The 24,603-nt window shown below is 40.4% G+C and overlaps 1 protein-coding gene and 1 long non-coding RNA gene across 3 annotated transcripts in view; one reads left to right on the top strand and one right to left on the bottom strand.

The window, feature by feature from the left end:
• LOC111093378 overlaps window positions 1-5,969 on the bottom strand; it is a 29,044-nt gene extending 23,075 nt beyond the window's left edge. The window contains exon 1 of the long non-coding RNA XR_005381546.1: window positions 4,351-5,969. This is a non-coding gene — a long non-coding RNA (uncharacterized LOC111093378). The remainder of the gene's footprint in view (window positions 1-4,350) is intronic.
• Window positions 5,870-24,603, top strand: part of TTBK2 (tau tubulin kinase 2) — a 174,312-nt gene continuing 155,578 nt past the window's right edge. The window contains exon 1 of one of the 2 annotated variants that reach the window (XM_038580193.1): window positions 5,870-6,019. The gene's annotated coding sequence lies outside the window, so the exon portion shown is untranslated. Of the gene's footprint in view, window positions 6,020-6,273; window positions 6,440-24,603 lie in introns of those variants that run through there. The other variant, XM_038580194.1, reaches the window with a different exon arrangement.

The raw sequence follows: 24,603 nt of genomic DNA, 5'->3' as shown, positions 1-24,603 counted from the left end.
GCCTGAAAATCACAGAAAGTTGAACAGTGTTTCTAGAAGCTTATTGCTGGACCATACTGAAAGTCATTAAACTTTTTCCAGACTGTCACAGGCACAAATCAGGAATCACAACATTACTTTGCCACTTTCGCATTTGAAAATTTTAAGTATACAACATGCTATGTTAATGGATGACCCTGCAACAAAGAAGAAATCTAGAAGGCTGAGTGAGCAACTATGTATAGAATTAACAGTTCTAATGGGATAAAACTTGGAAAAGTTCACTGTTAAAATTCAATGGTATAGTTGTTTCATTTTTGATAAAAGTTAGGCATAAAGAGGAAGTAGATCAAGAAATAACATAAGTTTTTTGGGGATCCCTGGGTGGCTCAGCAGTTTAGTGCTTGCCTTTGGCCCAGGGCGTCATCCTGGAGTCCCGGGATCGAGTCCCATGTCGGGCTCCCTGCATGGAGCCTGCTTCTCCCTCTGCCTGTGTCTCTGCCTCTCTCTCTCTATGTCTATCATAAATAAATAAATAAATCTTAAAAAAAAAAGAAATAACATAAGTTTTTTGTAAATGCAAACTAATTTTAGTTTCTTTTCTAATTTTACTAGTTCTAATTTGTATTAATGTTCCCTGATATTATGCTCTATTTTAATCATCATCAAACACAAACTGATATTCAATATGTTAGAGCGTAATAGATTCAGGCTTGCCTGGGTGGCTCAATCAGTTGAACACTGGACTCTCGGTTTCCTCTCAGGTCCTGATCTCATGGGTCATGGAACCAAGTCTGACTCAGGCTCCACGCTCAGTGGGAGTCTGCTTGGATAGTCTCTTCATCTGTCCCTTTCCCCACCCTCTTCTAATAAATAAATCTTTTAAAAAAATAGATTCGTATACTCAAAATTGAGATTACCTTGCCTTATCCCCCTACCTCCAGACTTCTCTTGCTTCTTTCTGAAATTTAAAAAATTATAAATAAATCCTTTCACAACAAAAGAAAAAAAGAAGTTTTCAAAAACATAAACACTTGAGATAGTAAATATATTTGGTATGAATACATCTCTGTCAAAATCAGAATGCAGCTGACACTGGCTTAAGGAGGCCAAACTCGGGCAGCCCTGGTGGTGTAGCAGTTTAGCACCGCCTGCAGCCCAGGGTGTGATCCTGGAGACCCGGGTCGAGTCCCATGTCGGGCTCCCTGCATGGAGCCTGCTTCTCCCTCTGCCTGTGTCCCTGCCTCTCTCTCTCTGTGTATCTCTCATGAATAAATAAATAAAATCTCAAAAAAAAAAAAAAAAAAAAAGAGGCCAAGCTCTCAGAGGACCCCAAGAATTTGACTGGTTTGTAGGCTATAGTTTGCTGACTCCTGTTCTAGAGCATCTATATGTGCTACAGAATATACCTGTATCATAGCAGTTATTGCAATGCATTGTAATAGGATTTACATGTTTACTGCTCCATCATGAAACAGGGACTGAGTTTATTCAAACTTGTTTCCCCAGTACCCAACAGAGTAGTTGGCAGTAGTTGGCATTTTTAATTAAATACTAATTATTATCAAATTAATTAAAAGTAGGCCCTAAATCTTTTTGATTAGTGGATTAAGCAACATTCAAATAGAAAATCGTTAGATTGATGAAAAAAGATTTTAAGATTTTTTTTTTATTCATGAGAGACACACACAGAGAGAGAGAGAGAGGCAGAGACACAAGCAGAGGGAGAAGCAGCCTCCGTACAGGGAGCCCGATTCGGGACTGGATTCCAGGACCCTGGGATCATGACCTGAGCCAAAGATAGTTGCTCAACTGCTGAGCCACCCAGGCATTCCTGTGCAGAGCTTTTAAAAGCAGATGTATTGAGATATAATTCACATACCATACAATCTACCCATTTAAAGTATATAGTTCTGAGATTTATTGTTGTCGAGGTATAATTGACATAACATCATACTGGTATTAGGTGTACAACATGAGATTTGTTTTTGAAGAGAGATGGAAAGCAAAAGGGAAGGGATCTCTCCTTGACCTGCAAACTGGTTTTCCTTGACTTGCAAACTGGTTTATACTGTGCTGTTGTCCTTTTTTTTTTTTTTTTAAGATTTATTTGAGGGTGGGAATAGAGGCATAGAAAGGGAGAAGGATAAGCAGACTCCCTGCTGAGTGCAGAGCCAGACACGGGACACTGGACAAGGGACTCTGGACAAGGGACTTAACCTCACGATCCTGAGATCACAACCCTGAGATCATGACCGGAACTGAAAACAAGTCTGTCGCTCAACTGATTGAACCACACAGGAGCCCCTGTTGTCCTTCTGATAATGATGTAAATAACCCATCTAGATCATTTCCTGTTTGGATTAGGGGAAAGTTAGAAAGTGGTAAATAAGTGGGTGTCTAAAGATGGGTAGAGGAGGCCACAAATGGAGAAAAAGAGAAAGGGTTCTCTAATATGTTATTCTGTGCTAGGAGAAAAAAAGCTGTGTTGAAAGGGGAATTAAATTCTGGGTGGAGAATCAGTATGAATCTGAAATTTGCTCATTATCCTTGAATATGCTCTAAGACTGATCCCAGGTGACAGTCTCATTCTTTCAGACTTGGTTATCCAGGGCAGATATCCCTAGACTTGAATCGTTTCTCATTCCATTATTTTTGTAAATCTTACTGTATTAGTTATCAATTGCTGCATGACAAATTGCCCCTCAAAACTGAGTGCTTAAAGTAACAGTAAAGATTTACCATATCACATAGTTTCTGTAGGTCTGGATTTTGGGAATGGGTTAGCTGGGTACTATTGCACTGGGGTAGCTCACAAGGTGGCAGTCAAGATGCCAGCCAGGCCTATAGTTATCTGAAGGTCTGGCTGGGGGTGGAGGATCTGTTTTCAAGAATGGTTCATTAACATGGCTGGCGATCCGGTGCTGATTATTGGTGTAATGCCTCAGTTCCTTGCCAGGCGACCACTCCTAAGGGCTGGCTGCTTAAGCATCCTACTCTTATGGCAAATGGCTTCCCTCTAAGTAAGTGATCCAAAAGAGCAGAAAGCAGAAACTGCAAAGTCTTTTATGACCTAATCTTTGAATTTACATACCATAATCTCTGAGAAAGCCTATTAGTTACACAGGTCAGCCCAATTCAGTATGGGAAGGACTACACCAGGGTGAAAATACCAGGAGGTAGGGATCATTGGGAGGCATCTTAGAGGCTGGTGACCACATTTATTTATTTAAAAAGAAACCTTAGAGGGGATCCCTGGGTGGCGCAGCGGTTTAGCGCCTGCCTTTGGCCCAGGGTGCGATCCTGGAGACCCGGAATCGAATCCCACGTCGGGCTCCCGGTGCATGGAGCCTGCTTCTCCCTCTGCCTGTGTCTCTGCCTCTCTCTCTCTCTCTCTCTCTCTCTGTGTGTGACTATCATAAAAAAAAAATTAAAAAGAAACCTTAGATAGATAGATCGATCTCAAAAGGGATTCCTGAATTCTAGTACCAGCTCTTGAATAATACATTACCTTGCCATTTATCCTAACTGAACAAATATCTCTTGGGACATTCTAGTATTTCTCAAACAGAAAATACCATAGAAAAAGGGCCTTGGGCAGTCCAGGATCTGAGGATTTCTATTTGTGTGTCATTAACTTTCACCATATATTCAATCTTACACTTCCTACTCTGAGATACACTGTTGCCCTATTCTCAAGATCCTCATCACAGTACCCTTCCCTCTGTGCTGCATTAAAATAAAAGTTCTTTCTTCATATACAGCTACTGGATTGCTTTCTCACATACTCTTCTATGTATCTTACCCTTCACAGATTTGCAAGTGGAGTTGGTTATAAAATAACAATCAGAAGAATAATCATCTTTCCATATTTGGAAAATCCAGCTGTATCTACTGATTCATTTAAAATAAACAAAATAGGGACACCTGGGTGGCTCAGTGGTTGGACGTTTGCCTTGGGCTCAGGTCGTAGTCCTGGAGTCCCGGGATCGGGTCCCACATCGGGCTCCCTGCTTGGAGCCTGCTTCTCCCTCTGCCTGTATCTCTGGCTCTCTCTCTACGTTTCTCATGAAAAATAACTAAAGTCTTAAAAAAAATAGTAATTCTATGAGTACATTAATTAGGATCCTTACTGGGATGCCTGGATCACTCAGCGTGATTGTGAGATGGGCCTCCCCCAGACTCCCAGGCCTCTACCATGCTGGGAGTAGAGCCCGCTTAAGATTCTCTCCCTTTTCCTCTGCCCTTCCTCACAACCCTCAACCCATAGCCTCCGTTCACTCTCTCCCCCTCTAAACAAAACAAAACAAAAAAACAAAAAACAAAACAAAACCCCCACCAAAACCCAAACAAACAAAAACAAAACCTTACCCATGATAGCAGAGATTATATCTGGGTAGCTTGAAGAGAACACTGTACTTGCTGAGTGAAAAATATTCTATTTGAACAGAGAATCGCTATTTGAAATATTGCCAGGCATAATTTCAATGAATCTGGACTTTTTCCCATATAAATTTCTTTAATTTTAAGGAAAAGCATTTGCAGAAACCCTAATCGCTTCCAATTCAAATTACGTGCCCAGCCAATATTGTGAACTATATTCGGTGAGACAAAGTAATGGGAAAAACAACTGGTGGTTTTAATCAGTGGAAACAATTTGGCAACTTCTTTAAGTTTGAACAGAACAAGAGGAGCTGCATCATCAATTGCCTTTAATGTACACTTTGTTCTGCTTTTTATCCAAGATCTAGACATGACAGTCGAGGTGTCTGCTGTTTTTTTTTTAAAGAATATGGAGAGGCTGTGGCATTTCCTGAGCAAAAAGAAACAGTTTCTATAACAGTTCAGAGATTGAATATAGGATTTATATTTAACCTTTCCATGCTCTCAATTAATCAGCTTTAATCATGATGTCACTTGAGTGAAGAAAGATTTAAAGTAAAATGAAGCTCATAAGTCATTGCATATTTTCAGTCCATGGCAGACTCCTGGGAGTCCTTTTGATTATTAAGTGGAGAAAAAAAAAAAAAAAAAGCACCGGCCACAGAGGTAAGTTTGAGGTTTGGTTCTGCCAGGAATTAGCTTCATAGCCTCGAAAAATTGTTAAACCTCTTTGGGATTTTTCTTCTATAAGTTGGTGGGTGAGGATGGGAGGGGTTTAATCTTAAGGTTTCCTCTTCATCAAAGAGCTGGAGTCAAAACACTGAATGTACAGGCTTATCCCACACAACCTCATTGCTCTGCTCGCCTCGCTTTTCCTGGAGTCTTCGAGGGACTGCGCCTTCTCTTGCTTAGATTTCCGTACTGGTCCTCGCAGGGGATGCCCATTGACTGAACCCTTTGCTGGTGGTGCTTGAAAAAGGAAAGGAACTCTCATTCTTCATGGGTTGCGAGAACCGTCAAGGATACCTGGGGCTCCAGGCTGGCATTCTCTTCTGGAGGTTTCGGTCTCCTTTCCTCTTTAAACCTTCAGGCCTCTCGCCAGGGCCGGCCGGGGATGCTGAGTTCGTGTTGGGCGGTTCTGGGGACAGCGCCAACGTGTCAGATCCTGGCAGCTCTGGCTCTGAGGAGGTGGCATGGTAGGGCCTCACGATTCGGTGCCCTTCTTCGTGACTGTCTCAGTGTGTGAATTCATAACGCGACAACGCCTTTCCGACTTCCTTCCACAAAACCCAATCCTGGGGTCACAACCACGCCCCTCTAAGCAAGCGAACTACTGAGCTCAGAGGACAGCAGCGTGCGCCCAGCACGAGCCTCGGGAGCTCAGCTCCTCGGCTCCGGACCGGCAGGCAGTTGCGGCTGCGGCCGCGGCTGGAACTACAAGGCCCAGAATTCCTGCGCGCATGCGCGCTGCCATTGTGATGCTCCTTTCCCGGTAACTCGCCCTCTCAGGCAAACCTGAAGATAGCGGCAAGTCTCCGGTGGGGGGCGGAGACGCTCCCCGCCCGACTCTCCGCCCACCTCGTGATAGGCAATGGGACCAGCCAACCGACGTGGCGGCCCCGGGACGCGCTCCCCAATCAGCCCCTGCGGCGGAGAGGTGGGCGTGCGTACTGGCGGGGCAGGTGGGCTAGGCTGTGTCGGGTTGCGAAGGGGGAGAAGAACGTCGGGTCGGGTCAGCGGGCGCTGCAGTAGTCGCCGCAGCGGCGATGGGAGCGGCGGGGACGCGGCGGCGGCGGCGGCGGCAGCAGGAGGAGCAGGGGCTGGCACAAGCGCAGCGGCTGGGGGCGGCCAGCAGCAGCATTAGCAGCCGCCGCCGCCGCCAGTAGACGCGGACGGTACCCGAGGGGACTGCCTAGCCGGCCGGCCCCGCAAGCCGCGCTCGGGTCCCGCCGCAGTGGGCCGCGGGGGATGGGCAGGCGGCGGCGGCCCCGCCTGCTGAGGGTTGGTCCTTGCCGGTCCTGGCCCTGAGCTGGATCCGAGCCCTCCGCGCGCAATCCCGGCGTCCGCCACGGCCCAGGTAGGACACACCCCCCCAGCCCCCCGGGCCCCGCCCTCCCCTGGCCCTGACCCCCTCCTGCGGCCGCCCCCTCCCCGGAGTGCCCGGCCCTGGCGCGGAGGGAAGGAAGGGTGCGAGGGGCTCCTCGGTCGCTGCCCACGCCCTGGGCTCGTGCCAGCCCTAGTCCCTCCACCCCGGACACCTTCCGCTTCTAGCCCGTGTCCCTGAAGGCTTGTGCCTCGTTTCCCGGGCAGCGTTCGGCGTCTTCACTGAACTTGGAGGGTCACGAAGCTTCCTCGGTTTCTCTCTATGGGTGACCCACATATTACTCGTATTCAGGCTGCTCCCGGTGCCAGGACTGGACACAGGATTCTCAGGAAATGAGAGCGCTTCTTTCGCACCCTGCCTCCCCAAATATCGCAGAGGGGGGCATGGGACTGTGTACAGTGTTCGCGTGTAGTAACGGCCACGAAGGCCATGACTTTCTGGTACTTGAGGTGCGAAGGAACGCCCTGAGGGGTTTGCCCGTCATTTGCCTTGACCAAGATGATGTTGACACCCTGGGATGCTGTGGGAGGGACAAAAGGCTCCACACAGAAGTAATGTCAAATCAGGGAAATAAAGAATCCACTGGGATGCCAGGATACTTTATCGCACAGTGAAGTTGATTTTGTTTCAGTCGTGGCTGCCTTAGGGGGTAAAAATGACATTGAGGGTTGTACTTTGCTTTGAATTAAAGTTGATAGGTGGCAGCAATCCCGGTATTAACTCTTCTCATCCTCAGCTTTAGAAATTGCTCTTTCCTTCAGCACTAAAGATTAGGGCAGTTTTCTTATAAGCCGTGTGTTACGTAAAGATGTTCTGGTATTCGATATAAATTGAGATTTTGTACGCATACGTGAGGATCACATTGTTATGAATGGGCACATGTGCTCACACACAGGGAGGATCCACTCTGTGTTTTGTTACACTGTTTGGTTCTGAGCCATTAATCTGAGCCATTAATAACAGTTGCATTGGTTTCTAAACACTGATTTGCTGGAATAGACCGTAAGGATGGGTTTGCGGTTTTCTTTTGGTTAAATAGAATACTGTTCTATTTTAGGGGAAAGGGGACGTAGGAAATTGATTTTATTGAAAGTATTGAGGGGATTGGAGTGCCGTGTATTTCTTACAAAGAGGTAGTAATGATGACAAATACTAGTAATATCAGTAATATCGAAGAATTAATATTAACTCTAGAGATTTTTCAAATAATAAGTGCGCGGACTTCCACGGCATATTTTAATTATTCAAATCGAAAAGCTACCAAAAAGAATCTTTGATTTAGAAGCTTATGTTTTCCTGTACGATATATTTTTATCAAGGTACTGAAAGGGGTGTTTGAGGCAGGGTTATGATGGAAAGTTTCTCTAGCATTTTTCCTTTATGTTAGAATGTTAGGGAATGTTTTTTTTTCCTCTTTCAGTTTTAGACACATAAAATAAATTGAAGTCTTTAGCCTTATTACTTTAATTTCTAATATCAAATTGAAACAAATTGATCTTCAGTAGGGAGGTAAGACTAATATGCCTCGCTCATTTTCTTGTCTTATGGTTAATACAAAATTTAGTGAATTCTCTGTTGTACTATATGACTTCAAATTTATTGTCTTTTTTGACTTTAAAAAAATACTGATTATTTTAGTGCCTCAGAAAATCTGCATGAGATTAGGCTCATTTGCTTTAGCAAATTGAACTCAGTTATGTAGGGCTTCAAATATCTTTAAATGCAGTGTGGGAAGTGAAGTTTGTATAATTTGACAATTTTGAAGGTATTTTACATAAAAAATGCACCAAAATGTGAGAATTAGTGATAGATTGTTGGTTTTTCAAAGTAAACAAATGTTATGGAGCTGGAGTTCACTATGATGATTGAATTTAACTTTGACAGGTGCAGTCAATCCTTTGTTTTATAACTTTAAAAAGTAATATATAGAGATGACAAGTTGATAGCCACTCATGAGAGACTGACCCGGAGCCACTCAACTAAGACACTGAGATTCCTAATCCTCAGAAACTCTGAGTTAACGAATGTTTGTTGCAAAAAAAAAAAGAAGAAAACAAAACAACAACAACAACAAAAGCACTACATAAGGGAAAATGTTTAATGACCGCTATTGTACTAGTGTGGACTTAATCGATTGGCAAAATAAAACAGCCTTTGAGAATTAATATTCTCAAAGGAAAATATAGCTTCATTCCTCACTTAAAAAATTAAATCTCCTATAGAAAAATTCTTATGGGTACCTGGCTGCCTCAGTTGGTTAAGCCTCTGACTCTTGATTTCAAGTCAGGTCATGATCCTCAAGGTTGGGAGATTGAGCCCTGCATTGGGCTCCATGCTAAGCTTGGAGCCTGCTTAAGAGTCTCTGTATCCCTCGGCCTCTGCCCCTCCCCTACTTGTGTTCTCTGTCTCAAAAAAAAAAAATTATAGATATGTGGCAAGCAATTTTCAATTTGAACATATGGAGGTTAGAAGAACCTCAGTTGGCTGGCTCAGTTGGCTGGCTCAGTTGGCAGAACATGCAACTCTTGATCTCAGGGTTAAGTTTGAGCCCCACATTGGGTGTTGAGACTACTTAAATAAATAAAACTTTAAAATAAATAAATCCTTTAAAAAACCAATTTGAGTACATGTTATTCAAAAATATTCTTCTCATGTATTTTTTTTTCTTTTTGAGGTTTTTGATAAATACTCAAAATATAATTGGAGGTTTGTCAGCTTTTTTTTTTTTTTTTTTTAAGATTTATTTATTTATTCATGAGAGACACAGGAGGAGGGAGAAGCAGGCTCCATGCTGGGAGCCTGACCTGGGACTTGATCCCGGGACTCCAGGATCGCGCTCCGGGCCAAAGGCAGGCGCTAAACCGCTGAGCCACCCAGGGATCCCCTTTTTATCGTTATTTTTTAATTGAAGTATGTAGTTGATACACAATGGTAAATTAGTTTCATGTGTACACAATTCTGTATGTAATTTTGTGCTCATCACAAGTGTAGCTACAACTGTCACCATACAATGCTATTACAGTACCATTGACTGTATTCCCTATACTGTACCCTCTATTCCCATGACTTATTCTCTTTTTTTTTTTTATTTTTTTTAAATCTTTATTTATTTATGATAGTCACAGAGAGAGAAAGAGAGAGAGGCAGAGACATAGGCAGAGGGAGAAGCAGGCTCCATGCACCGGGAGCCCGACGTGGACTCGATCCCGGGTCTCCAGGATCGCGCCCTGGGCCAAAGGCAGGCGCCAAACCGCTGCGCCACCCAGGGATCCCCCCATGACTTATTCTCTAACTGGAAGCCTGTACCTCCCACTCCCCTTCACCCATATTGCCTGTCCCCCATCTCCCCTCCGCTATGGCAACCATCACTTTGTTCTTTGTATTTATGGGTCTGTTAATGCTTTTTTTGTTTGTTTTGTTTTTAAGATTCCACATATAAGTGAAATCATACGGTATTTGTAGTCTGAATTATTTCACTTAGCAAAATACCCCCTAGAGTCCATGCATGTTGTCACAAATGGCAAGAGCTCAGTGTTTTTATGGCTGAATAATATTCTAGAGTGTATATATACCACTTTTTCTTTATTCATCCATCTATGGATAGACACTTGGGTTGCTTCCTTTTATCGTTATTTTATACTTGTCTCTTTTTCTTTCTGCAGTTTCAAGGTAATTGCCTTTTTAAAAATGATTTTGGGGGCGGGGGCAGTTCCCTGGGTGGCTCAGCGGTTTGGTGCCTGCTTTCGGCCCAGGGCGTGATCCTGGAGTCCCGGGATCGAGTCCCATGTCGGGCTCCCGGTGCATGGAGCCTGCTTCTCCCTCTGCCTATGTCTCCCTACCTGGAGCCTGCTTCTCCCTCTGCCTGTGTCTTGCCTCTCTCTCTGTGTCTCTCATGAATAAATAAATAAATCTTTAAAAAAATGATTTTGCATTGTTTCCCTTGTTAATATTTTATCTGACATTTAGTTTTCTTCATATGTTGTATATTATGTATTAAGTTTGGAAAGCCTCTCTTTTTTTCTTTGATCCACGAAGGGCCTCACGTTCTAAAGTACTTCAAAAATGGTTTTATCAACATTTTCCAGTGACTAATAAAGCAGAGATGAGGGGAGGAAATAGGAAAAAAATGAATAGCTGAAGAGACTCCTGCCTCTCACAAAATTTGATTTGAAAAAATCATCTGGAAACTAATTCATGTTGTAGATAGTAAACTAGATTAGGACTTCATTTCTGCTGCACTTACTTAGCACTTAAAAAATTCAGCATGTCCAAGACAAAAGTCAGCCCTCCGTCAACTGCTTTAATTCTACAGATAAAGGTATTACTATTTAATCAATCACCCAAGTTAAAAAATCTCATTATGTATATATGTTTTTTGACTTCCTCTTTCCCCTGGTTCTACTTGGACAAAATCTCTCCTTTTCATTTCCACTGCTAGCACCTTAACATAGCCTCTCTGTACCTATCTCTTAAAACTATTGCAGCTCTGAACCTCATTATCTATCCTTAGAACTATTGTAATAGCCTCATCCAGTTGTTCATTAAATATTTGTTAATCATCTACTGTGTAACTATGCTAGGGCTTAGAAATTTGACAGTGAAAAGGACAAGAATGATGTCACTTTTGGAGCTTACGATATAGTGGGAGCAGTCTGTTGTAGAGTAAGGAATTACAGGTATTCCCAAGTATCATGAAGGGAAAATGCAGGCTATCATATGAACACATTAACAGATGTTAACAGTCTCAGAAATGGATTCAGGGAAGTAGTCTTCTATTTTGTCACCCACAGTTTACTCTACATACTCTACCAGGGATTAGTAGATATATTATAGCTGAAGCAGTTAAATAATTTAAAAAAGTATTTTTAATAATAAATTTTGTAATAAAAAATTTTAATAAAAATTAAATGCTCACCCAACTTTTGAAACAGTTCCAGACAAAATCCTTTCAGAATGCCAGAACACTTTGAAAAATTTGGTCCTACAGAGTTCACCTTTCCCTCCAATATGAATTTCTACTTTGGGTTCTCCTAGGCTTCAATGGCTTGAGTATTGACAGAATTCTTATGTTATGTCTTCCAGGTAAGTAGAGATTTATCTCTATTGCTAGAATCTAGCAGTTTATAGGTGAGTTATTAAATGTACAAGTAGTTAGGATATAATTTGAACTTATTTCTAAGTTTAAAAAATATAATGCTTTTATAAATCAAAAGAAGTCCCTTATATGCTGGCACCAAATTTTGGTTTAGAAAATAAGGTTACTAGCAGCCCAGGTGGCTCAGCGGTTTAGTGCCACCTTTGGCCCAGGGTGTGATCCTGGAGACCTGGGATGGAGTCCCACATCAGGCTCCCCGCATGGAGCCTGCTTCTCCCTCTGCCTGTGTCTCTGCCTCTCTCTCTCTCTGTGGCTCTCGTGAATAAATAAATAAAATCTTAAAAAAAAAAAAGAAAGAAAGAAAAGAAGGTTAGCCATTAACCCCTTAAATTAATCAATGCTTACAAAACAAATGAATATAAACTGTTAATTATGCATCGAGATGAGATTTGAATGTATTCTCATTTCTAGTATAGCATATCATAGAACCTTAGATTACTTAAATCTCTTTTCACCTCAGGTTTGCTATTTTTAAAAAGGGAAATTAACATACTTAAAATATAATTACAGTGGAGATCATTACAGGGAAGTTTTCTGTATTGATTTTTTTCCTTTGTCTTAGTGGGAAGATCATAGATATAATGCTTTGTTTGGTTGATATGGTTACAGAAAGATTTTACCCAAGGAATGGACTTGTTTAGTGTTTTCATTACAATCAGGCCATGTAAGTTACACTGTACTTTCTATAGGGGAAGAATTTGTTTATATGTTGTTAGTGTTGTAGCCAGGGAGAAGAGAACTAGATTGTTTACACTTTTATCCTGTTGTCAGTAATTGTAACCAAACTGACTTGTAAAATTTCTCTTTATTTTAATAGATATTTTACTTTCTTGAATATATTTATTGAACCTAGAGAGATTCCTAGCTGCCAGAAGTGTAATTTACCTCCTGTAAAAATTTAGGAGGAACATTTGGAGGATGATTGGTGACTAAATGTTCCTTTTGCTATCAGCAAATAGGGTTATTCACAAATCTTTATCACTTTTCAATAACCCTTTAGAGAGACTCTTGCTAAAACCTTTGGAGTAAAACAAAAACAAAATCCTGTGGGGTTTATCCTATTCCTGACTCTTATTTCTGTTGTTTACATTAATATTATTAGGTATCTTGAAAAACTTAGGTGTTGTGTAGTCTTTGCAAACTTGTGTCTATCTCAGTTTGTTTAAAAACATAATTGAGATTATTTTTTAACATGAAAAGTCTAGGGATCCCTGGGTGGCGCAGCGGTTTGGCGCCTGCCTTTGGCCCGGGGCACGATCCTGGAGACCCAGGATCGAATCCCACGTTGGGCTCCCTGCATGGAGCCTGCTTCTCCCTCTACCTGTGTCTCTGCCTCTCTGTCTCTCTCTGTGTAACTATCATGAATAAATAAATAAAATCTTTAAAAAAAAAAAAAACATGAAAAGTCTATTATTTTGACTTTGGAGATACATGAGATAGCCACTCTGCATCTAACTATATATATGTATTTTTATTATTTATTTTTTTAAAAAAGACTTTATTTATTTATTCATGAGAGACACAGAGAGAGGCAGGCAGAAACACAGGCAGAGGGAGAAGCAGGCTCCCTGCAAGGAGCCCAATGTGAGACTCGATCCTGGATCCTGGGATCACGCCTTGAGCCGAAGGCAGATGCTCAACCACTGAGCCACCCAGGCGTCCCTATATATGTATTTTTAAAGATTTTATTTCATTTTTTTATTCAAGATTTTATTTATTTACTCATGAGAGACACAGAGAGGTAGAGACATAGCAAAGGGAGAATCAGGCTCCCTGTGAGGAGCCCGATATGGGACTTGATCCCGGGACTCCAGGATCACGCCCTGAGCCAAAGGCAGACGCTCAACCCCTGAGCCATCCAGGTATCCCAAAGATTTTATTTATTTAAGAGAGAGCGCAAGAGTAGGAGGAGGGGCAGAGGGAGAGGGAGAAGCAAGCTCCACACTGTACAGAGAGCCCAGCTTGGTGCTGGATCCGAGAACCCTGATATCATGACCCAAGCTGAAGGTACACACTCAACCAACTGAACCACCCAAGTCCCCCTACATCTAACTATATTTTAATCTATTTTTAGAATACAGATTATGTATTCCAAGTATTATTTACATAATAGATCATGATTGCTTTTTTTTTCTTAAGATTTTATTTATTCATGAGAAACACAGAGAGGCAGAGACATAGGCAGAGGGAGAAGCAGGCTCCCTGTGGGGAGCCCAATGTGGGACTTGATCCCCAAACTCTGGCATCACTTTCAGAGCCAAAGGCATATATGCTCAACCTCTGAGCCACCCAGGAATTCTGATCATTATTACTTTTAAAGAATCTAATCTTTTACTTTAATGATAGGGGGGTTTTGGTATATTTATAGTTTTCATCAAATTTGAAAGAATTTAAGACATTTTCTGTTTAGATTTTTCCCCTCCAAGCATGGAATCTTTCCAGGCTCAATAAGTGTATCTGGACATTAAAATATCTACTAAAAGTAGAGAGAAACTTTTGTATAAGACAGTGTGGTTACAGTAACTGACAACAAAATAAAAGTGTAAACAATCTGTTCTTTCCTTATGGGACTCCAGTTACATGTATGTTAGGCTTTTGATGTTAGCCCATAACTAACTGATGCCCTGTTGGATGTTTGTTTGTTTTTTTCTCTGTATGTTTCATTTTGGGTAGTTTTTCTCCCTCTATCTTGAAGTTCACTAATCCCTTCTTCTACAGTAGCAATCTGGTGTTAATCCTATGCAGTGTTGGGGTTTTTGTTTTTTATCTTAGATATGTACTTTTCATGCCTAGAATTCCTTATTTACCAGTTCTATCATCTGTATCTTTCTGGGTCTGTTTTTTTTCTCTTTTCCTTTTTTTTCTTCCTCCCTTCCTTCCTTTCTTCCTCTCTCTCTCCCTTCCTCTCTTCCTCCCTTCCTTCCTACTTTCCTTTTTTCCCCCTCCCTCCTTCCTTCTCTCCTTCCTTCTTTCCTTCTTATTAAAGTATAATTGATACACAGTGTTTCATTAGTTTCAAGTTTGTACAACTTAGTGCTAAGACAAATCTAGAGTTAATGCTGTGCTCACCACAAGTCTAACTCCCATCTGGCACCATAAGTGCTATTATAATACCATACCATGCTTAACCTTTCATCTCTGTGACTTTTTAATTCCATTACTAGAAGTCTGTACCTCTCACTCCTCTTTACCCATTTTGCACATCCCACCACCACCCTCCCCTGTGACAACCAGCAGTTTGTTCTTTGTATTTTTTTTTTTAATTTTTATTTATTTATGATAGTCACACAGAGAGAGGCAGAGACACAGGCAGAGGGAGAAGCAGGCTCCATGCACCGGGAGCCCGACGTGGGATTCGATCCCGGGTCTCCAGGATCGCGCCCTGGGCCAAAGGCAGGCGCTAAACCGCTGCGCCACCCAGGGATCCCCTGTTCTTTGTATTTGTGGGTCTGAGTTTTTTGTTATTTGTTTAATTTTTTTTTTTTTTTTTTAGTGAAATCATATAGTATTAGTCTTTCTTTCTCTGACTTCACTTAGCATAATACCCTCTAGGTCCATCCATGTTGTCACAGATGGTAAGATCACATATAACTTCTTTTTTATGTATTCATCTCTTGATGGATACTTAGTTTGCTTCCATATCTTGGCTGTTGTAAGTAATGCTTCAGTAAACACTGAATATATCTTTTTGAATTAGTGTTTTCATTTTCTTCAGGTAAATGCCTAGTAGTGGAATTACTGGATCGTTTGGTATTTCTAGTTTTAGTTTTTTGAGGAACATCCATACTGGTAAGGGTTCTTTTTTCTTCACATCCTTGCTCGCCCTTGTTATTTCTTGTCTTTTTGATACTAGCCATTCTGACAGGTATAAGGTGATACTTGATTGTGATTTTAATTTGCATTTCCCAGGGCGCCTGGGTGGCTCAGTCAGTTAAGTAAGCATCTGCCTTCCGCTCAGGTCATGATCCCAGCGTCCTGGAATTGAACCCACATCAGTCTCCCTGCTCAGCAGAGAGTCTGCTTCTCCCTCTCCTTATGCCTCTTCCCCCCCACTCATGCTCTCTCTCACGTTCTCTCTCTCTCTCTTTCTCTCTCGCTATCTCAAATAAATTAAAAAAAATAAATTTGCATTTCCCTAATAATTAGTGATGTTGAACATCTTTTCATGTGTCTGTTTGCCATATCTATGTCTTCTGTGAAAAAAATGTCTTTTTAGGACTGCCGCCCATTTTTAAATTGGATTATTTGGGATTTTTACCATTGAGTTGTCTAAGTTCTTTATATATTTTGGATATTAACTCATCAGATATATCATTTGCAGATATCTTCTCCCATTCAGTTGGTTGTTTTTTTGTTTTATTGATAGTTTCCTTTACTGTGCAAAAGCTTTTTATTTCGGTGTAGTCCCAATAGTTTATTTTTGCTTTTGCCGTTCCTTTCCTGCAGAGACTTACCTAGAAAAATGTTACTAAGGCCAGTGTCAGAGAGATTACTGCCTATGTTTTCTTCCTGGGAATTTTATGGTTTCAGGTCTCACAGTTAGGTCTTTAATCCATTTTGAGTTCATTTTTGTACATGGTATAAGAAAAAGCAGTCCAGTTTCATTCTTTTGCATGTAGCTGTCTAGTTTTCCCAGCACCATGTACTGAAGAGACTGTCTTTTTTCCATTGTATAATCTTGTCCACTTTGTTGTAGATTAATTGACCATCAATGTGTGGTTTTATTTCTGAGTTTTCTATTTCATTGATCTGTGTGTCTGTTTTGTGCCAATGCTGTACTGTTTGGATTATTGTAACTTTGTAGTAGATCTTGAAATCTGGGATTGTGATACCTCCATCTTTGTTTTTCTTTCTGAAGAATGCTTTGACTTGGGTCTGTTTTTATTGTTTGGATTTCTCCTTGTTTGCATCCCTGGTAATTTGTTTGTGTGCCAGACAGTATGATTTCACATCGTTATGTGCTAGAATTTTTTTTCTTTTGGTATTCCTTTAAATATTTTCAGTGTTGGGATGCCCAGGTGGCCCAGCGGTTTAGCGCGCCTCTGCCTTTGGGCCGGGGGCCTGATCCTGGAGACTCGGGATCGAGTCCCATGTTGGGCTCCTTGCGTGGAGCCTGCTTTTCCCTCTGCCTGTGTCTCTGCCTCTCTCTCTCTCTCTTTTTTTTTAATTTATTTTTTATTGGTGTTCAATTTACTAACATACAGAATAACCCCCAGGGCCCGTCACCCATTCACTCCCACCCCCCGCCCTCCTCCCCTTCTACCACCCCTAGTTCGTTTCCCAGAGTTAGGAGTCTTTACGTTCTGTCTCCCTTTCTGATATTTCCCACACATTTCTTCTTCGTTCCCTTATATTCCCTTTCACTATTATTTATATTCCCCAAATGGATGAGAACATATAATGTTTGTCCTTCTCCGACTGACTTACTTCACTCAGCATAATACCCTCCAGTCTCTCTCTCTCTTTCTCTCTCTCTCTGTCTCTCATGGATAAATAAATAAAATCTTTAAAAAAATATATTTTCAGTGTTAATTTTGGGATACATTAAGTTATTTGAAAATAGTTTGATGCGGGCAGCCCCAGTGGCTCAGTGGTTTAGCACTGCCTTCCTGGAGACCCAGGATCCAGTCCCAGGTTGGGCTCCCTGCCTGGAGCCTGCTTCTCCCTCTGCCTGTGTCTCTGCCTCTTTCTCTCTCTCTCTCTCTCTCTCTCTGTGTCTCTCATGAATAAATAAATAAAATCTTAAAAAAAAAAAAAGAAAAGAAAATACTTTGATGCATTCAAAACTCTGGATGTTTTAAAAGGTCTTTTTCAAAAAAAAAAATAAAGGTCTTTGTCACTCTGGTGAGTATACAAGCTATATGTAGCCTTATTTGAACATCAAAGATTGTTCTGCCTTCCCCTTTCGAATGATTTAAACCTGGCTTTGATCGGTTCACTTCCTTAAACACATACACTCACTGATAAGTACTCAGCCAGAGTCTCAGGGGGAATCAATCCTCTTTAGATATCCACAGCTATCATTCATTTTTAAAAATATTTTTATTTATTTATTTATTTGAGAGCGAGAGAGAGAGAGAAAGAGAGAATATGAGTGGGGAGGAGAGGGAGAAGCAGACCCCTTGCTAAGCAGGGAGCCCCATATGGGACTCGATCCCATGACCTTGGGATCATGACCTGAGCTGATGCAGATGCTTAACTGACTGAGCCACCCAGGCGCCCCACACAGCTATCATTCTTCGTGTTGATCTCTAGTGTTTTGTCCTGTTTTGACTTCCCCAGAACTCTTAATTTTGTCTCAGTTCATTGTGACCCCTGGGCTCTATTTGGGTTCCCCCTTCCTGTGCTGCAGCCTGGAAATTCCCTCCAAGTGGTGAGTTGGGGGCGATTGTAAGGCTTTTATTTATTTCCCTTTTCTTATGAATCCTTGTTCTGTAGTGCCTGTTGTCTATGGTGTCTAAAATCCACTGTCCTTTTTTCTAATTGTTGAAAGTGGGAGGGTAAATATAGTCTCTGTTACCTTATTGTGGCCAGGAACTGCCGTGGTCTGATGAGTATATTTAAATCTCAAACAGGAGTCATGTTTCACAGTTTTGCTGTCATTAGAAATCTGTGTATTATCTTTATGCTCAAGTATGGTTTAAAAAATATCTTCTAAAAAATATCTTCTATATGCGTAATAGATGTCATAAGCTCTTCTGATGATCAATGCTAGTATTCTTTCCACTGGAATTAAAATTATAGGTAAAAATAATTTTCCTGGGGCACCTGGGTGGCTCAGGTTAAGTGCCCAACTCTTGATATTGGCTCAGGTCATGATCTTGAGGTCCCAAGTCGAGATCCCCTCTTAGTGGGCAGTCTGCTTGTTTCCCTCTCTCTTTGCCTCTCCTCTTGCTCACAGGGATATGCATGTGTGCACACCTGTTCTGTCTCTCAAATCAATCAATCTTTAAAATAATTTTCCTTTTTTTTGTTGTTGTTAAAGAGTAGAACCTAATATATGGCACTACTTATAAAAACCACACTGTCATTTGTTTATTCATTTACTTATAAAGGATTTTAAAAATTTGACACAGAGAGAGCACACAAGCAGAGGAACAGCAGAGGGAGAGGGAGAAGCAGGCTCTCAGTTAAGCAGGGAGCCCCATGTGGGGCTTGATCCTAGGACCTTGTGATCATAATCTGATCCGAGGGTAAATGCTTAGCTGACTGAGTCACCCAGGTGCCCCCACACTGTTATTTATTTTGTGAGTTATTTAGCTTCCCTCCAAGTAGGAGAATTGTATTACTTCAGTGTATCTAGATAATAGTAGTTCTAAGTGTACTTCCTTTCTATCCTCCCCCTGGTCTGAAGTCCTTCAGTGGCTCCCCTTTGCTGAAATAGAATGAAGTTGAAGTTCATTTTCTTCCTAGACTGATTTTTACAGTCTGAACTTTACCTTTCACATCTATATGTATTTTTTCCTCTATGATCAGAACTTTTAGACTAATTGTAGTCCGTTTAGACTAATGTACACTTTCATTTTTCCATGCACTTGTATGTTGTGTTTATTTCCTCTTCTGTTTCTTTGCTTAGCTTCTCAGTCAGTTAGCTTTTGCCTTCAAACAAACCACCTCAAAGTTCAGACTAAAACAACAATTTGTGAGTTAACTATTCTGTGGATTTGCAGTTTGGGCCCAGCTGAATGGTTCTTTTTGGTGTTGTCTGGGCTCACTTATGCGAGGCAGTCAGCTATCTTGGGTTTCTTCACAGTCTGGTTTCCAAAACCAGCAAAAGAGGGCAAGTTCAGTGCATAAATGTTTTTCAGGTTTCTGGGTCATGTTTGTTAATGTCGCATTGGTCGAAGCAGTTACAGGGCCAAGCCCAGTCTCCAGGATGGAGAAAGAAACTCTAGGTCTTGATGGAAGACGAAGCAATATCACATTGTAAAAAGATGTGTATGCAGGAATGGGAGGATTTTGTGGCTATTTTGCAATCTACCAAACCATTATAAATCCTATCTTCTCTCAGAAACTTTGTGTGATCATCCTAGCCCATGTAAACCTCCCACAGTTCTGATGTGTCATATGTACTTAGCCCGTACAGCTTGAAGTTTCTTTACCTTTTAAATCCAGAGAATTAGTGTTAATTTCTATTTTTGTATTATATATTCTATTTCAAAGAATAATTTGGAAATAATTGTTCACATTTTCTTCTCTTATTGTAAACTCATTGAGGGCAAAACCTGCATTATATTTCTGTCTACTCCTTTGTGTATTCATAACAATTTATTCAATGAGTATATGGTATATTTTCAAATCAACTCTTAATTATTTGCTTGAGGATAACTTTTTTTTTTAAAAGAGTTTATTTATTTATTCATGAAAGACACAGAGAGAGAGAGGCAGAGACACAGGCAGAGGGAGAAGCAGGCTCCACTCAGGGAGCCCGATGTGGGACTCGATCCCAGGACTCCAGGATTATGCCCTGGGCCGAAGGCAGGCACTAAACCCCTGAGCCACCCAGGGATCCCGCTTGAGGATAACTTAATTTCAGTCAGCTGTATAGGAGGTCTTCCAGTAATTAAATATTTATTGAAAGATTGTTCTGTAGTCAGTATTACAGTAGGTACTAAGTACAAAGATGAGAAGAATTCTGCTCTTTTTTTTTTTTTAAAGATTTTATTTATTTATTCATGAGAGACACAAGAGAGAGAGATCGAGAGAGGCAGAGACACAGGCAGAGGGAGAAGCAGGCTCCGGGCAGGGAGCCCGACATGGGACTTGATCCTGGGACTCCAGGATCACACCCTGGGCCGAAAGCAGGCTCTAAACCGCTGAGCCACCCAGGCGTCCCAAGAATTCTGCTCTTGACCTCAAGAAATTTATAGTCTATTAGGAAAACATTGCAAATTATGCATATATTTCTAAGCCTGTTTCTTTATTGTGAACCTGGATTTCCACCCTGTGCCCAACTCATAGGTTAACTGGTTTTTACCACGCATAGATTGGACAGTCTCTGGCTGGTCTGTCACACTGCTAGACTGTTGTTGCCTAATCTATTCTATGTCTGGCTGTCCTTGCCTCTGGTTCATGTGACTATTTCTGTTACTGTTCTTATTATAAGACATGTTAATCACAGACTACATAAAACTTAGATGTGCAGTTTAACAAATAATTATAAGTGGTTAAGAAATGTAATTTTTTTTTAAGAAATAGAACATTATCTGCAACTCAGAAGCCCCTTCCTGATCTCATTCCCCTTTACCCCAAAGGAATCTATTCTTGTGATTTGTGAAAAATCATGTCCTTGGTTTTCTTTATAGACTTCCTACCTATGTTTGCATCCCTATTTAACATAATTTAGTTTTACTTATTTTTGAACTTTATATAAAAGAATTTGTAATATAGGTATACTTTTTTCTTGCTTGAGTTTTTTATTTTTTTAAAAGATTATATTTATTCATTCATGAGAGACACACACACACACACACACACAGAGGCAGAGACACAGGCAGAGGGAGAAGCAGGCTCCATGCAGGGAGCCTGACATGGGACTCGATCACACCCTGAGCCGAAGGCAGGCGCTAAACCACTGAGCCACCCAGGGACCCGCTTGCTTGAGTTTTTTGTTTGTGAGATTTGTTCCGTGGTTCAGTGTTGCAGTAGTTTCTTCATTTTCATTTTAGTACATTGTGGTAGGTAAAAAATGGTCCCTCAAAGATATTCATGTGCCTAATCCCTGACATCTGTGAATGTGTTACCTTATATGGCAGAAGGGACTTTGCAGATGTGATTAAGTTAAGGCTTTTGAGGTCGGAATATTACTCCTGATTATCCAGGTTGGTTCAGTGTAATATAAGTGTACAAGTGTATATAGGTGTACAAGGGACCTTATATAAGAGGGAGACATATATAAAGAGTTGTAATGATAGAAGCAGAGATCAGAGAGAGATTTGAAGATGCTACACTAATAGCTTGGAACTTGAAGGATGAGGCCATGAGCCAAAGCACCCAGGCAGCTTCTAGAAGCTAGAAAAGGTATTTTCCCATTGAGCCTCCAGAAGGAGCATAGCCTTGATGACACCTTGATATATTATCCCCATTAGAAGCCTGGACTTTGTTCTCTAGAACTGTAAGATTATAAATTTGTGTTGTTTTGCCACTAAATTTATGGCGATTTGTTACCATGGTAGCAGGAAACTAATACTTTTTTTTTTTTTTTTAACTCTGAATGTACTATACTTTATCCATTCTTCTCTTGCTGGACATTTGTTTTTAGTTTTGGTGTTTATGGATGGTGTGGCTATGAACATATTTGTGTATGTTTCCTGGTACACATGAGAGAAGAGGGTTTTTGGATATATACCTAGGAAAAGAGTTGTTGGGTTTCAGGATATGCATATTTTCAACTTCATAATATAGAACTATTTTCCAAAGTACATTCCTGCCAGCAGTGTATGAGAGACTTTAAGTTTTTATTTTTAAGTAATTTCTTCTTTGATACTCACTATGATGATGCTTCCTTCATGTAGGCGGGTTCTCAAAATTTGCTTCAAGTCAAGACACATTTAGGAACTAATTTATACTGTTTCTGATCTAGAAATATGTGTCATTGGTTTATTTTTATACCCTTTTTGATAAACCAATTTTTCTATTAACTTTAAAAGCAAGTTATAACAATGCGAATGTTGTAATTGAATTTGTAATCATAGTTGTAAAGTAATAATTTTCTCTTGCTGACAAAAACATTTTTATATGAATTTGATGAGTAGTGGTTGTATAATAGGCTTAAATTCAAGGCCTCCATGCAAACATAATTTCTTTTCATCAGCATTCAAGCAGTCAGGGACTATTTTGAACAGTAGTATGCCTGTGGATATGACTATTTCTCCTTCATTTGGTTAAGAAGCATACAAAATGATTTACTAAGCACTAACAACCATTTATTGAGCATACTTATTGTGCCAGGCAGTGTGATAAACACTTTACATATATCACATATTACCACTTTTAATCCTCAGATAGCCACTGTTATCCTTTTATTGTAGATGAGGAAATTCAGGCCCAGAAAATTTAAATAGTGGGGCTTAGGTTATGCATCCAGGATTTGAATCTAGGTAGTCTGGTCTTAATGTCTATTTTATGAGAAGTCCCTGGAGTCAGAAGACATAAACACACAAGTATTATGTTAATTTCTCTTATAGGGAGTTCTCTTTATTAGGTGTGGTTTGGTCTGGCTTATGTTTATGGAATTCTAATACGATTTTTTTTTTTTATCCATTTGCCATTGTGTCTCTTATATTTCTTATTTTTATTTTCCCATTATTTCTCCTTTTCCTCTCACCTTTCTTTTATATTTGTTAATGTGAATCTATATGACTTATAATTTGATGTCTCATTTTCAGCTCATCAATTAAGTTCATCAACTGTATTGGTTAATTGCAGAGTTTATGTATTTTTATTATGGCAGAGGATATGTGATTATTATATGGTCTTCATCTTCAAGGGATTTATAATTTAGGGGACTGTCAGTGTTATTTGTTGGCTATTTGCTTCTCAGTCTTTTTTCTACTAGCAAATGTTTCAGATGACTTTTTACCACATGTTATTTGGTAAGTTGGATCTCCATTTAGTATGTTTTTTCCATATTTTCATCATCTTTGGGTCTATTTTGGCAATCCCTCCACATTTAGCATCATTATCTTAACTCATTATTATGATATTTTCTCCCTATTTTATGTAGTTAAGGATATTATCAAGGAGGAATTTAATTTTTTTCTTGCAATATCTAGTTTTCTTGCATTAAGATCAATTCTTTTTATTAGTGTTACTGAAAAAATGAATTCCAATTATTTGACAGCATTGATACAGCATGTTCATTGATTTGAACAGCCAAATTACGTTGATTTTTTTTTTTTTAAACGATATAATCAGTGATGTGAAATAAAAAAGAACCTGTGGTTCATGTACAACTTTGAGAAACTATTGCCCATTGAAGTCTGGTGTATTAGTTATGTATTGCTATGTAACAAATTACCCAAAATTTAGTGTTTTAGAACAACAACAATTATTATCTCACAGTGTCTGTAGGTCAAGACTTTGATTTGTGACTCAGCTGGGTACTCTGTTTTAGGATCAATCACAGGCTGCAGTGAAGGTAGGCTAATAGTTGTCGTATGGCTCACCCGGGGAAGGATCTCTTTCTAAGCATACTCTGATGGGCTGGCATGATTCACTTCCTTGTGAGTGGTTGGACCAAAGACCTCAATTCTCTGTTAGCTGTTGGTACCTATATTAATTGGAATCATATAATTCTGCCAGCAGGGGCTGCCCTCAGTTCTTTGCCATGTGGGCCTTTCCTGGGGGCAACATGGCAGCTTGTTTCATCAGAGTAAGCAAGTGGGAAGAGGGAAGAGCCAAGGAGAGAGAATGTGAGCAAGGTAGACGTCACAGTCCTTTATAATGTATCTGGGAAGTGACCTCCTATTATTTTTGCTGTATTCTTTTAATTAAAGTGAGGTCACCTACACCTAGATTCACCTACATTCAACTGTGGGGGGCAATCAAAAGCATGAGATGAGGGGGTCATTGGGAGCCATTTTAGAAGTGGTGTAGTATCCCTTGGTAGCTTTAGGATTCTGGGCTTTTTCCCTAGGGTTCAATTCGTAATTGGAACAGTGTATTCTTAGATTTTTTTCAGTGTTCTGTGAAGGATTCCACATAGGATACCACTTTGTTCCTGGCAATTTAGAGTGAAACAGTGAAAAGTGTTTGGCTTTTGTAGTTATATCTGAAGGGTACCTAGTCATCATTTAAAATTTTTTTCTATTGTGGTGATGTACATACAAGATTTAGCATTTTAACCATTTTTAAATAGACAAGTCAGTGACATTAAGTACATTAGCATTGTTGTGCATGCATTGCCGTCTGAACTTTTTCACCTTCCCAAAATAAAATTCCATACCCAGTGAACAATAAATCTCTGTTATCCTGTCCTTGC

The sequence above is a fragment of the Canis lupus genome, chromosome 30 (genome assembly GCF_011100685.1).
Source record: "Canis lupus familiaris isolate Mischka breed German Shepherd chromosome 30, alternate assembly UU_Cfam_GSD_1.0, whole genome shotgun sequence".
In the NCBI taxonomy this organism is placed as follows: Eukaryota; Metazoa; Chordata; class Mammalia; order Carnivora; family Canidae; genus Canis; species Canis lupus.
The sequence above is the reverse complement of the archived record's forward strand: the minus strand, read 5'-3'. Positions and strand labels throughout refer to the sequence as shown.